At 44.1% G+C, this 14826-nt stretch overlaps 1 protein-coding gene across 2 annotated transcripts in view; it reads left to right on the top strand.

Moving 5' to 3' along the window:
* The window catches only part of SLC22A7 (solute carrier family 22 member 7), a 132303-nt gene that overhangs the window by 17213 nt on the left and 100264 nt on the right, over positions 1-14826 (top strand). The window lies entirely within an intron of this gene.

Below are 14826 nucleotides of genomic sequence, written 5' to 3'. Positions count from 1 at the left end.
AGGAACCGTCCTGTCCATCAAGCAGCAGGTGGAACTAGAGAACACAGAGCTGAGCTGGACCCTAAAACCTCTGAAAGGCACATCAACTTCTCAATATTTATGTAGACAAGCAGTGTAAAAGAAAAATAGACTCAAATCAACCAATATGAATAAGGTTACCATAGAGATTTAGACATCTGGGTTTTACTTCTATTGAAAGCAATTGAAGTAAATCCCCAATGTCTCAATCCATCCTCAGCATAGGGTGACCAGGTTACCCATTCCAGAAGGAAGACTTTTTAGCCACTCCTGGTTTTACAATGACGTCCCAAAGCAGTGTAATATTTGTACTCCATGATTCTTTCCATCGAAATCAGGGCTGCAAATCCATAATACATCAGGATCAGGTTAGCAGAAATTCAAGACTGGCCAAAAAAATCTCCCTTCTGGAATGGGTAACCTGGTCACATGAAAAAAACATTTGGAATAACAAACTAGCATTAACTCTCCCAGGTTGACCTGGAGAAAGGGACTGGGAGAGAGAACACCTCTGTGAGAAGATGTAGAACTAGTTAGTTCCATTACCAAGAACACCAGAAAACACAGATGGGCTTCTGAAATAATGTGAAGAACTAATGGAAAGAAAATGATCAGGTAAGACCTATCCCCCTTTTTACAAAACAACACAAGAGGTGAATGCTCTGCGCTGTTTCGATGGTTTGTGTTTTTTTTCCTTTTGCTGAAATTACGATCAGTAAGGGCTTAATTTGATCATGATGTGTTTCACTCATTCATTCTCTCTCTGTTCTCAACCAGATTAGACAATTGTAACTTGTCTATCTTGGGGCATCTAAACATGCCCTTAAGAAACTTCAAACACTGCAAAATACTGCTATGTGTGTGTTGTGTAACTTAAAGAAATCAGATCATTTCAGCCTTGCTCTGAAGCAGCACCATTGGCCTGTTGAATTCCACATTACATTCAAGATCGTGTTGCTTGCTTTGAAGGCATCCCGCTTAGGTACCCTTGCTTATTTCTCTTCTCTTACAATTCCCCATTCACCTGCTAATGTACTTAGATCTCTTAATGACCACTGGCTGGTTTTTACCAGGTTCCTGTTCAGCCCAACTAGAGAATACGCAACAGAATGCTTATTTATTTATTTAATTAAAAAATTTCTAACCTACTTAAACCTAAGCAGTTTACAAAATATAAACACAAAGGGCTCCTTTTACTAAGGTGCACTAACGTTTTTAGCGCACACACAAGATTAGTGCATGGCGTGCACTAGCTCAAAAATTACCGCCTGATTAAAAAGAGGCAGGAGTGGCTAACGTGTGTGCTAAAACCACTAGAGCCCTAAGTCTGACATACAAATGTTTACACTAACAAAACCTAATTCCAATGTAATACCAACATTTAAAAGCTATAAGCAAAAATATTTTCAATTATCTTCTTAAATCCCTGAATCAAACATTCCTATCAAATTTTTAAATAGAATAACACATAATTCAGCTAACTTTCATCATTAGCAGTAATATAATCCATCATTTAAAAGCTTCTATAAACAGTTGTTTTCAACACCTTCTTGAATCTCAACGATCCTGTCAACTTGTTCCATAAAGATACATCTGCTATCGAAATTACTGATGCCCTCGAACCTGCAGAATGTACATGTCCAGTTGCATGGTTCCCTCTGATCTTAGAGATCTAGTTGCGTAATTGAGAAAGACATGGGGGAAGCCTCTGCTTACGTTGGATCGGTAGCATGGAATGTTGCTACTCCTTGGGTTTTGGCCAGGTACTAATGACCTGGATTGGCTACTGTGAGAACGGGCTACTGGGCTTGATGGACCATTGGTCTGACCCAATAAGGCTATTCTTATGCTCTTATCTCTTTATACCTTCTCAGTTCTATGCTTCATATGCTTCATACGAGAGGTGCTTGGGATTTAAAATTGGCTTTATTTAGTTCACATTAATAGTAACACAGATCAACAATCTTAATTAATGTCAGATTAAAAAATATATAAAAACTTACAATCTCTGTGTCTCAGTAAGATGCTATGTTTAATGTTTAATGTAAGAAGCGGTCCAGAGGAGGGTGACGAAGATGATAGGAGGCTTGCATCAGAAGACGTATGAGGAGAGACTGGAAGCCCTGAATATGTATACTCTAGAGCAGTGGTCAGGTTTTCAAGATATCCCTAATGAATATGCATGAGAGAGATTTGCATACCTGTCACTTCCATTATATGCAAATCTCTCTCATGCATATTCATTAGGGATATCTTGAAAACCTGACTGGCTGGGGGTTCCCCAGGACAGGTTTGGGAACCACTGCTCTAGAGGAAAGGATGGACAGGGGAGATATGATTCAAACGTTCAAATACTTGAAGGGTATTAATGTAGAACAAAATCTTTTCCAGAGAAAGGAAAATGGTAAAACCAGAGGACATAATTTGAGGTTGAGGGGTGGTAGATTCAAGAGCAATGTTAGGAAATTCTACTTTACGGAGAGGGTGGTGGATGCCTGGAATGCGCTCCCTAGAGAGGTGGTGGAGAGTAAAACGGTGACTGAGTTCAAAGAAGCGTGGGATGAACACAGAGGATCTAGAATCAGAAAATAATAATAAATAATGAACTAAGGCCAGTACTGGACAGACTTGCATGGTATGTATCTGTATCTAGCCTTTTGGTATAGGATGGGCTGGGGAGGGCTTCAATGGCTGGGAGGGTGTAGATGGGCTGGAGTAAGTTTTGACAGAGATTTCAGCAGTTGGAACCCAAGCACAGAACATAAGCAGTGCCTCTGCTGTGTCAGACCAGAGGTCCATCGCGCCCAGCAGTCCGCTCACGCAGCGGTCCATCAGGTCCACGACCTGTATAGTAATCCTCTATCTATCCCCTTCTATCCCCTTTTCCTTCAGGAAATCATCCAATCCCTTCTTGAACCCCAATACCGTACTCTGTCCTATCACACCCTCTGGAAGCGCGTTCCAGGTGTCCACCACCCTTTGGGTGAAGAAGAACTTCCTAGCATTAGTTCTGAATCTGTCCCCTCTTAATTTTTCCGAATGCCCTCTCGTTCTTTTAGTTTTCTAAAGTTTGAAGAATCTGTCCCTCTCCACTTTCTCTATGCCCTTCATGATCTTGTAAGTCTCTATCAAGTCCCCTCTAAGCCTCCGCTTTTCCAGGGAAAAAATCCCCAGTTTCTCTAATCTTTCAGCATATGAAAGGTTTTCCATACCTTTTATCAATCTCGTCGCTCTTTTCTGAACCCTCTCGAGTAATGCCATATCCTTCTTAAGGTACGGCAACCAATATTGGACGCAGTACTCCAGATGCGGGTGCACCATCGCCCGATACAACGGCAGGATAACTTCTTTCATTCTGGCTGTAATACCTTTCTTGATAATACCTAGCATTCTATTCGCCTTCTTAGAGGCCGCTATGCACTGTGCCGACGGCTTCATTGTCTTGTCCACTATTACCCCAAGACCTTTTCTAGGGTACTTTTACCCATTACCAGCCCTCCCATCGTATAGTTGTACTTCGGGATCCTGTTTCCTACATGCAAGACTTTACATTTCTTTACATTAAACTTCATCTGCCATCTCATCACCTACTCTTCTAGTTTGTTCAGGTCCCCTTGTAAGTCCTCACAATCCTCTCTTGTCTCAACTTTACTAAATAGTTTGGTGTTGTCTGCGACACCAAACTATTTAGTGGCTTACTAGTGAGGTGAGGGAAGCCATAAAGGGAAAGAAGGACTCCTTTAAAGAATGGAAACGCACGAAAACAACCGAAGCTCGGAACAAACACAAGGAGGAGCAGAAGAAATGTCACAAGGCGGTGAGGGACGCCAAAAAGGACTACGAGGAGAAAATAGTGCAAGAGGCCAAGAACTTCAAGCCCTTCTTTAGATACATAAAAGTAAAAAAACCTGCAAAAGAAGCAGTGGGACCGTTGGATGACAAGGAAAGAAAAGGAAGACAAACAAATTGCTGACAGACTAAATTCCTTCTTTGCGTCTTTCTGTCTTTACGAAGGAGGACACCACAACAATACCAGAAGTAGTGAAAGTGTTCAAAGGAGTAAGAGAGGACAGCCTCACCACAGTTGAGGTGGACTTGGACCAGATATACTACCAGATCGACAAACTTAAAGGTGACAAATCCCCTGAACCTGATGGAATCCACCCGAGAGTCATAAAAGAACTGAAGGTTGAAATCGGAGAGCTATTACAAAAACTTGCCAACCTGTCAATTAGAACTGGTCAGATACCGGATGACTGTGTGGAAACATAGTAACATAGTAGATGACGGCAGATAAAGACCCGAATGGTCCATCCAGTTTGCCCAACATAAGAACATAAGAACATAAGAAGTTGCCTCCACTGGGTCAGACCAGAGGTCCATCACGCCCAGCAGTCCGCACCCGCGATGGCCCCATCAGGTCCACGACCTGTCTGGTTTTCTTGATTTAGCCCTATATCCCTATCTACTTCTATCTGTACCCTTCAATCCCCCTATCCTTCAGGAATCTATCCAATCCCTCTTTGAATCCCCGTAGCGTACTCTGCCCAATCACATCCTCCGGGAGTGTGTTCCATGTGTCCACAACCCGCTGAGTGAAGAAGAACTTCCTGGCGTTAGTTCTAAACCTGTTCCCTTTCAGTTTCTCCGAATGCCCCCTTGTACTTGTGGTTCCCTATAGTCTGAAGAATCTTTCCTTGTTTACCTTCTCTATGCCGTTGGCAGTGCTCTTCAATCTCTCACTAAGTACAGGGAAAGTTCCGTTGGACTGGAAAACAGCCAACGTCGTTCCTCTACATAAAAAGGGTTGCAAGGCTGAGGCTGCGAACTATAGACCGGTAAGCCTCACCTCAATAGTGTGTAAACTCATGGAAACACTAATTAAGTATAAATTAGATACGATCCTGAACGAGGGAAATCTCCGGGATCCCAGCCAACATGGATTCACCAAGGGTAGGTCATGTCAGTCCAATCTAATCACCTTCTTTGACTGGGTAACAAGAGGACTGGACTCAGGAGAGTCCTTGGACGTCGTGTACCTGGACTTCAGCAAAGCGTTTGACAGCGTCCCACACCGCAGGCTGCTGAACAAGATGAAATCGATGGGATTAGGAGAGACTCTAACTGCATGGGTTAAAGATTGGCTTAGTGGCAGACTTCAGAGGGTGGTGGTTAACGGTACCCTCTCTAAAATGTCGGAGGTGACCAGCGGAGTGCCACAGGGTTCGGTCCTGGGCCCACTCCTCTTCAACATATTCATTGGGGATCTAACTCAAGGGCTTCAAGGCAAGGTAACCTTATTCGCTGATGACGCCAAACTATGCAATATAGTAAACGGCTATAATCTTCAGGATGCTATGGAGCAAGACCTGCGTACTTTAGAAAGTTGGTCCTTGATCTGGCAGGTGGACTTCAACGCCAAGAAATGTAAGGTCATGCATCTCGGTAACGGAAATCCTTGCAGAACTTACACCCTGAATGGAGAAACTTTAGCCAGGACTACGGCAGAACGAGACTTAGGAGTAATCATCAGTGCTGATGAAAGCAGCCACTCAAGTGGAGAAGGCTTCATCTAAAGCACGGCAAATGATAGGTTGTATCAAGAGAAGCTTTGTCAACAGGAAACCTGAAGTCATGATGCCATTGTACAGAGCCATGGTGAGACCGCATCTGGAATACTGTGTGCAATTCTGGAGGCCACATTACCGAAAGGATGTGCTCAGAGTTGAATCGGTTCAGCGGATGGCCACCAGGATGGTCTTGGGGCTAAAGGGTCTCCCGTACGAGGAAAGACTGAGCAAATTGCAGCTCTACACTCTCGAGGAGCGTAGGGAGAGGGGAGACATGATTGAGACATTTAAGTACATCACGGGACGGGTCGAGGTGGAAGATGATATTACATTACATTACATTACGGATTTCTATTCCGCCTGTGCCTTGCGGTTCTAGGCGGATTACAATATAGAAAATATCTGGGACATTCCAGTAGAATTACATTTCAGGATAGGAGTAAGTTACAGGAACAGTGAAGAGTTATGATATTACAATTTCACAGAAGATATTACTTATTACAGAAGATCATACATATAGCAGAAGATAATGCATTTTGCAGAGGTAATACATGTCAACTCGATCAGTTAAGTCGGGTGTAGTGTAGAAGAGTTACAGTACATTCTTGATCACAGACAAAGAGATAATATGGATGAGTGATTCCGAAGTCGTTGAATGGGAACTCATTGGGCGGTGGTTAGAGTGATGGGAGATATTTTTTGAACAGTAGTGTTTTTATTTCTTTGCGGAACTCTTTTATGTCTGTTGTTTTGGTCAGTAATTTAGAGATGTCAGAGTCTATTTTGGCTGCCTGTGTCCCCAGGAGGTTGTCATAGAGTTTCTTACGACAGGTACCGTTGAGTGGTGGATAGGTGAAGAGGTTCTGTGTTCTCCTTTTTCTTGGTGGGTGGTAGTAATGAAAACGGTTATTTAGGTAACTGGGTGCCGTGCCATGGGTTACTTTGAAAATGAGACAGTAGACTTTGAATTGTGTTCTTGCTTTTATTGGTAGCCAGTGGGATTCTAGGTATGCATTGGTAATGTGGTCGTATTTGCTGAGTGAATATATGAGTCTGAGGGCTGTGTTCTGGATGGTCTGTAGTTTTTTTATTGTGTTGGTCGGGCAGGGTAAGTAGAGGCTGTTGCAATAGTCGACGATACTTAGTACCAGGGATTGGACAATGATCCTGAATTGGTCTTTTTTAAAGAATTTTCTGATTTTTCTTAAATTTCGCATTGTGAAGAATGCTTTTTGGGTGATTTTTTGGATTTGTGTTTGCATTGTACAGCATCTGTCTAAGTGTATTCCAAGGATTTTGAGGGAGTTCTGTATAGGGTACTTGATTGAGTTTACTTCCAGTTCTGTTAGGGATGGTTTTTTGTCTTTCTCTAGTAATAAGAATTTGGTTTTGTCAGAGTTCAGCTTCAACTTGTGATCTATCATCCATTTATCCACTGTTTCCAATGTAGTTTTCAGGCGTTCTGTGGAGATTGGGTTATGTATGTCGAATGGAAGGAGGATGGTAATGTCGTCCGCGTAGCTGAGAGAAGTAATATTTTGGGCGTCTAGGGTGGTGCCTAGGGAGGATATGAATAGGTTGAAAAGTGTGGGAGAGAGGGGAGAGCCTTGTGGTACTCCACATGGATTGGACCATGGTTCAGATAGAATGTCTTTAGATTTGACTCTGTATGTTCTATTTTTGAGGAAGCCTTTGAACCAGTTATGAACTTTACCTGAAATTCCTATTGCGTCTAGTATTTGGAGGAGTATGTAGTGGTCCACTAGATCGAATGCAGCTGATAAATCAAATTGGATGATTAGCAGTTTGTTTCCTTGGCTGAGGTGACTTCGAGCTATGTCTAGTAGAGATACCAGTAGAGTTTCAGTACTGTAGTTGGTTCTGAATCCGGATTGGGATGGGTGTAAGATGTTGTGGGATTCGAGGTACGTGGACAGTTGTTGTGCGACTAGTCCTTCTATTATTTTGACGTATGTTGGGATAGAAGCGATTGGTCTGTAGTTTGATGGGCTGTTTATTAGACCTTTGGGATCTTTCAGTATTGGCGTGATTATAATTTCTCCGAGGTCTGGTGGGAAATGGCCTTCCCTGAGTGTGGTTTGCAGCCATAATGTGTAGCAAGCTTTGAAGTTGGTGGAAGCTGTTGCTAGTAGGTATAGTGGGCAGTTATTCAGATCACATGCTGATTTGCAATATTTTTTGTATAGCCTGTCCAATTCGGTCCATTGGGTTTTAGGGAAGTCGGTCCAGAACCTGTCTGCTGATATTGCTTCGGTTGTTGTGGATTTTGTTAGAATCTTGTCTGTGTTGTATTGTGAGTTGTTGAATGTTGTTCTAATTGAGATGATTTTATTTTTGAAGTGGTCTGCTAATTGAGAGGCTGTAGGTGTTAGGTTTTCCTGGGTGGCTAGACATGGTTTAGTGTCGGTGAGGTTTCTTACTAGGTTGAACAGTTTTTTTGTGTCTGGATTGTCGGTGCCTATGAGGTTAGAGTAGTAGTCTTTGCGTTTTTCCTTCAATTTGATTTTGTATTGCTTGAGTTGGATTTTCCATTCTATTTTGGTAATAACTTGTTTCTGTTTTGCCCATGCCCTTTCTAGTTGTCTACATTTCCTTTTTAGTTGTAGGAGTTCGGTGTCAAACCATTTATCTGATTGTCTATGTATTTTGTTTTTTTCTCTTAGTGGTGCTAGTTTGTTCAAGGTCGATTCGCTGAGAGACCGCCAGGTGTTTATGAATTCACTAGGGTTGCTGGAATCTATTTCTGGGTCCACTGCGCTCCAGAATGTGTTTGGTTCGATTTTCTGTCTAGTCTTATAGCTTGTTTTGAGGGGGATGGGTTTGTTTTTGGTATGTTCCCAGTTGATGGTGAAGTTGTATTTATAGTGGTCCGAGCATAGGGTGGGTTGCCAGGTGCCATTGGTGATTTGGATGTTTTGTGTGTTGTAGTTTGGGGATGAGTATGCTGCGATATCGAGTTGATGACCTTTTTCATGTGTTGGTTCCGGGTTGAGGATCTGGTACGATAGGGTACTGAGGTATGATATAATATCTTCTACTTGTTTGGAGGAGTGGTCTTCTAGGTGGAGGTTTAAGTCACCAAGGATCAGATTGTTTGTAGAGGAAAGCGAGTTCTGGAGGATGAACTCTTCTAGTTCATGTTTAGTTATGTTCCATTTTCCTGGGGTGATGTAGCATAGAAGGCAGTTTAGATTTCCTGTTAGGGTGGTGTCAGAAAGTTGGCAGGCTAGATATATAGATATCTTTCTTCTCAAGGGACCCTCGACCACAAGAGGACATCCGCTCAAGCTCAGGGGAGGGAAATTTCGTGGAGACGCCAGGAAGTACTTCTTCACGGAGAGAGTGATTGAGCACTGGAACAAGCTTCCAGTGCAGGTGGTCGAGGCACGCAGCATCCCAGACTTCAAGAACAAATGGGATACCTATGTGGGATCCCTGCGAGGTCATGCCAAGGGATAGGGTCACTAGGACTGAATGAGCGGGTCAGTAGAGTGACAGTATAATCACAATTATACTTTAGGGGGTCAGTAGGCTTAAGAGGGTGGGTAAATAGTGTGGGCAGACTTGATGGGCTATGGCCCTTATCTGCCGTCATCTTTCTATGTTTCTATGATCTTGAAAGTTTCTATCATGTCTCCTCTAAGTCTCCGCTTCTCCAGGGAGAAGAGCCCCAGCTTGTCCAGCCTGTCAGCGTATGAACAGCCTTCCATACCTTTTATCATTTCCGTCGCTCTTCTCTGGACCCGCTCAAGTATCGCCATGTCCTTCTTGAGGTACTGCGACCAATACTGGACACAGTATTCCAGATGCAGGCGCACCATCACTCGATACAGCGGCATGATGACTTCCTTCGTCCTGGTTGTGATACCCTTCTTAATGATGCCCAGCATTCTGTTTGCTTTCTTTGAGGCCACCGCACATTGTGCAGATGATTTCATTGTTGTATCTACCAGTACACCCAAGTCTCTTTCAAACTTACTCTCTCCCAGTAATGTTCCCCCCATTTTGTAGCAGAACATCGGGTTATTTTTCCCTATATGCATAACCTTGCATTTATCTATGTTAAAGAACATTTGCCATTTATTTGCCCACTCTTCCAATTTGCTTAGATCCCTTTGCAAGTCCTCGCACTCCTCTGGGGTTCTAACCCTGCTGCAGAGTTTGGTGTCATCTGCAAATTTTATAACTTCACACTTCGTTCCCGTTTCCAGGTCGTTTATAAATATATTGAACAGCAGCGGTCCCAGCACCGACCCCTGTGGCACACCACTCGTGACCCTCTGCCGGTCTGAGTATTGGCCCTTCACTCCAACCCTTTGTTTTCTGTCTGCCAACCAGTGTCTGATCCATCTGTATACATCCCCTCCCACCCCGTGGTTCCACAGCTTCTTAAGTAGCCGCTCATGGGGTACCTTGTCGAAGGCCTTTTGGAAGTCGAGGTAAATGATATCTATGGATTCCCCTTTGTCCATCTGGCTGTTTATCCCTTCGAAGAAGTGCAGTAAGTTTGTTAGGCACGATCTTCCCTTACAGAAGCCATGTTGGCTCGTTTTAAGTTGTCCATTTCTTTCTATGTGTTTGCAAGTGCTGTCCTTTATCAGTGCTTCCATCATCTTACCCGGAACTGAAGTCAAGCTCACCGGTCTGTGGTTCCCCCGGGTCTCCACTCGATCCCTTTTTGAAGATAGGCGTGACATTTGCTAGTTTCCAGTCCTCCGGTATCTCCCCAGTCCTCAAGGACAGATTACAAATTTGTCAGAGTGTTTCAGCTATTTCATTCCTCAGTTCTTTTAGTACCCTTGGGTGGATTCCGTCGCTTTTCAGTCTATCTATCTGTTGGAGGACGTCTTCATGGCTTACCTGTAGTTGCTCATTGGATGTGTCCTTGCTTGTGAAGACCGACGAGAAGAACCTGTTTAACCTATCTGCTACCTCTTTTTCCTCCTTTACCACTCCCTTTCTGTCGCCATCATCCAACGGTCCCACCTCCTCCCTCGCTGGTTGCTTCCCCTTCACGTATCTGAAGAACGCTTTGAAGTTTCTTGCTTCCCCAGGTAGCCTCTCTTCGTATTCTCTTTTTGCTTTTCTAATCACCTGGTGACATTCCTTCTGGTGTTTTTTGTGTTCCTTCCGGTTTTCCTCAGTTTGGTCCTTTTTCCATTTTCGGAACGACATTTCTTTGTCACCTGTCACCTATCGCCTTCTTCACTTCACTTGTTATCCACACTGTGTCTTTTGTTCGATTTTTTTTGCACCCCTTCCTAAACCTGGGGATGCATAGGTTTTGTGCTTCTTGCACCGTGTCCCTGAGTAGGGACCAGGTTTCCTCTACGGTCTCCATCTTACTTGAGCTGTTTCTGCTTTTGAGTTTCCTTCTCACCATTTTTTTCATAACATAATAGTTCCCTTTCCTGAAGTTGAGCGCTGTCGTTGTGGTTCTCTTCACCTTTGGTGTCCCTACTTCTAATTTGTACCGGATCATGTTATGATCGCTGTTGCCTATTGGCCCTACTACTTCCACTTCCTTTGCAGGTCCTCCTAGTCCGTTGAGGATTAGATCGAGAGTGGCATCCCCTCTCGTTGGTTCCCTGACCAGCTGTTCCATGAAGCAGTCTCTCACAGTCTCTAGGAATTCTGCTTCCCTTGCGCAGTTGGAGTGTCCAGTGCTCCAATCTATCCCGGGGTAGTTGAAGTCTCCTACCACCATCGCACTCCCGCTTTTGCATTCCCGTCTCAATTCTGTTTCCAGGTCATGGTCGCTTGCTTCTGGTGTTCCAGGTGGGCGATAGTACAGTCCCAATTTTATATCAGCTCCATTTCTCCCCAGCAATTTGACCCATAGTGATTCCAATCCTTCCGCCTTTGCTGCCGTATCCATCCTGGTCGAATGGATGGAGTCCTTTACATATAGCGCTATTCCTCCACCCTTCTTGTAGGTCCTGTCTCTCCTATAGAGTTTGTACCCCGGTAGTACCACGTCCCATTTGTTGTCCTCTGTCCACCATGTTTCTGTGATTCCAATTATGTCTAGGTCCTCTCTTTTGGCCATGACTTCCAGTTCTCCCATTTTGGTCCTGAGACTCCTTGCATTTGCATATAAGCAATTTAAGTCCCGTTTTTTTTCTGTCCCTGCTGTTTTTCCTCGTGATTTGTTTCTCTTGTCGTCCCCTTCACGGGCTACCAGCTCCGGAATTCCACTTTGTTCCTTCTCTCCCTGTGGTGCATCTTCTTTGTCCTCAGCCTGTGTCCTCGTATCCTCCTGTTTCCTCTTCTTTTTGGTCTCTAGTTTCACTTGGTCTTTGGACCCCTGTGGTTCGCCTTTATCCTCTTCCCCACAGTTTTCCCGCTCAGTATCCGCATTTGATACTCTTGTCCGAAGCGTCGACGTCAGGTCAGCTGTCGGCTTTCCCCTTCTCCTCAGTTTAAAGCCTTCTCTATTTCTCTCTCGACGTTATTTGCCAGCAGTCTTGTTCCTGCCGTGCTCAGGTGTAGTCCGTCTCTCTTGTAGAGCTTGCTCTTTCCCCAAAAAGTTGTCCAGTTCCTCACAAAGTGGAAACCCTCCTCCTCGCACCATCTCCTCAGCCATGCGTTTATTGCTTGTAGCTCGGCCTGCCTCTTCGCATCTACACTCGGTACTGGCAGGATCTCTGAGAATGCTATCTTCCGTGTCCTCAGCTTCAGTTTCCTTCCCAGGATCCTGAACTGGTCAGTTAGTGCAGTCCTGCTGTAGTTTCTTCTGTTGATGTCATTGGTTCCAACATGGATTATCACTGCTGTCTCTTCCGTCTCAGCTCTGTCCAGGATCCTCTCGATTCTGTCGGTGACGTCCTTCGTTCTTGCCCCTGGGAGACATGTCACTAGCCGGTCCTCTCTTCCTCCTGCTACGTGATTGATTCAATTTAAATTTTTTAAATTTTTTCTTCTTAGTTATTTCTGGGCAAGAATCCAAAGCTCTACCCGATAGGAATATCGAAGGGAAAGAGAACCACAGCGACAACTTTTAACTTAAAGAAAGGAAACTACGAAGCGATGAGAAAAATGGTGAGGAAGAAACTTAGGAACAGCTCAAAGAAATCACAGACTGTAGAGCAAGCCTGGTCTTTATTCAAGGATACAGTGAGTGAAGCGCAAAATCTGTATATCCTCAGATTTAGAAAAGGATGCAAAAAGAGCCGAACAAAAGACCCAGCATGGATAGCTAAAGAAGTGAAGAAAGCGATAGGAGATAAGAAGAATTAATTCAAGAAATGGAAAAAGGGCAAAACCGAGGAGAACTAGAATGAACATAGGAAGTATCAAAAAGAATGTCACCTCGTGGTTAGAAAAGCAAAAAGAGAATATGAAGAGAGGCTAGCCAGGGAAGCACAAAATTTCAAACCGTTCTTCAGATATGTTAAAGGAAAGCAGCTGGCTAGGGAAAAGGTGGGACCGCTGGATGACGGAGATAGGAAGGGAGTGGTGAAGGAGGAGAAAGAAATGGCGGAAAGACTAAATATGTTCTTTTCATCAGTATTTACAAAAGAAGACACATCCAACATACCGGAACCTGAACAAATCTTCAAAGGAGACCAAGCAGAGAAATTAACATCCATGGAAGTAAGCCTTGAGGATGTACACAGGCAGATAGAAAAATTAAAATCTGACAAATTGCTGGGCCCAGACAGAATCCACCCTAGAGTATTGAAAGAACTAAAGGAGGAAATAGCGGAACTACTACAGCAGGTTTGTAATCTATCCCTGAAAACAGGCGTGATCCCGAAGGATTGGAAGATAGCCAATGCTACACCCATCTTTAAAAAGGGATTGAGAGGTGACCCGGTGAACTACAGACCGGTAAGTCTGACCTCGATTCCGGGGAAAATGGCGGAAGCGCTGATAAAAGATAGCATCAAGGAGCATCTAGAGAGACATAAACTTATGAAAACAAGCCAACATGGCTTCTGCAAGGGAAGATCGTGCCTGACGAACTTATTGCACTTCTTGGAAGGAATTAACAAACGGATGGACAAAGGGGACCCCATAGACATTATATACTTAGACTTCCAAAAAGCCTTTGACAAGGTACCCCACGAATGCCTACTTCGGAAACTAAAGAACCATGGGGTGGAAGGAGACGTACACAGATGGATCAGGAATTGATTGGCGGGCAGAAAGTAGAGGGTAGGAGTGAAGGGCCACTACTCGGACTGGAGGAAGGTCACGAGTGGTGTTCCGCAGGGGTCGGTGCTTAGACTGCTGCTATTTAATGTATTTATAAATGATATAGAAACGGGGACGAAGAGCGAAGTAATAAAATTCGCAGATGACACCAAGCTATTCAATGGGGCTAGGACTAAAAAGGACTGTGAAGATTTACAAAGGGACCTAAACAAACTAGGGGAGTGGGCAACGAGATGGCAGATGAAGTTCAATGTAGAGAAATGCAAAGTCTTGCACGTAGGAAACAGAAACCCAAGGTACAGCTACACAATGGAAGGGCTGTTATTGAGTGAGAGTTCCCAAGAAAGGTACTTGGGGGTAATAGTGGACATGACAATGAAGCCATCGGCACAATGCGCAGCGGCTGCTAAGAATGCAAATAGAATGCTAGGAATAATCAAGAAGGGTATTACAAGCAGAACGAAAGAAGTTATCTTGCCGTTGTATCGGGTGATGGTGCGCCCGCATCTGGAGTACTGCGTCCAATATTAGTCACCGTACCTAAAGAAGGATATGGCGATACTCGAGAAGGTTCAGAAGAGAGCGACGCGTTTGATAAAAGGTATGGAAAACCTTTAATACGCTGAAAGATTAGAGAGACTGGAGCATTTTTCGCTGATGGGTTGCCACGTGAGCGGACTGCTGGGCATGATGGACCTCAGGTCTGACCTAGCAGAGGCACGGCTTATGTTCTGAAATATTGGGCTTCACAGGAGGCCTCCCTTTACCCTATGTGGGTTGCCTTGATGACCCAGCAAGCACGATACGAGTTTGACATTTATTCGTCTCACTCACAAGACAGCTAGAAATCTTATTGTGCTCTATGGCAACAGTTTCTGGACACTACTGCTTAACTGACATTAGCTGTTCTAAGCTACCTTGCCTGCTGTGGCTGCCTCTATTTGCTAAGGCAAATTTTCCTGGCCTCCCCGATGGTTTGGTATTTTTCCTATATTGTGTTCTCTTTAGTAAGACTGTGCATTACTATTAGGAGGGTACGGTCCCTCAGCGGAGATTG

Source organism: Geotrypetes seraphini, chromosome 3 (genome assembly GCF_902459505.1).
Source record: "Geotrypetes seraphini chromosome 3, aGeoSer1.1, whole genome shotgun sequence".
Classification (NCBI taxonomy): Eukaryota; Metazoa; Chordata; class Amphibia; order Gymnophiona; family Dermophiidae; genus Geotrypetes; species Geotrypetes seraphini.
This window is presented reverse-complemented; position numbering and strand designations above follow the sequence as displayed.